This window comes from Eimeria mitis, genomic scaffold, assembly GCF_000499745.2.
Source record: "Eimeria mitis Houghton genomic scaffold, Emh_scaff2099, whole genome shotgun sequence".
In the NCBI taxonomy this organism is placed as follows: domain Eukaryota; phylum Apicomplexa; class Conoidasida; order Eucoccidiorida; family Eimeriidae; genus Eimeria; species Eimeria mitis.
The window spans coordinates 1,340-1,675 of NW_013570422.1; positions in this window are offsets into that span (position 1 = coordinate 1,340).

Here is a 336-nt window from a genome sequence, read left to right on the forward strand (position 1 = left end):
GCAGCAACAGCAGCAACAACTCGAAATGTAATACAACAAACTCAGAACGACGCGGCAAAATAAATAAATGAAACAAATCAAACAAATAAAAAAACAAAATCAATAAAATATATTAAAAAATAAAATAAATAAAGAAAAAACATTAAATAAAGAAGAATAATATGAATAAAATGGATAGAATGCAAGACAATAAATTAAACAAAGAAAAAGAGAGAAAAAGGAGAAAACAGGAAAGAAAAAACAAACAAAGAAAGAGGAGCGAAGCGAAACAAACAAAAAAATAAATAAACAAAACATCACCCAAAAAAAAAAAAAAAAAAAAAAAAAAAAAAAAAA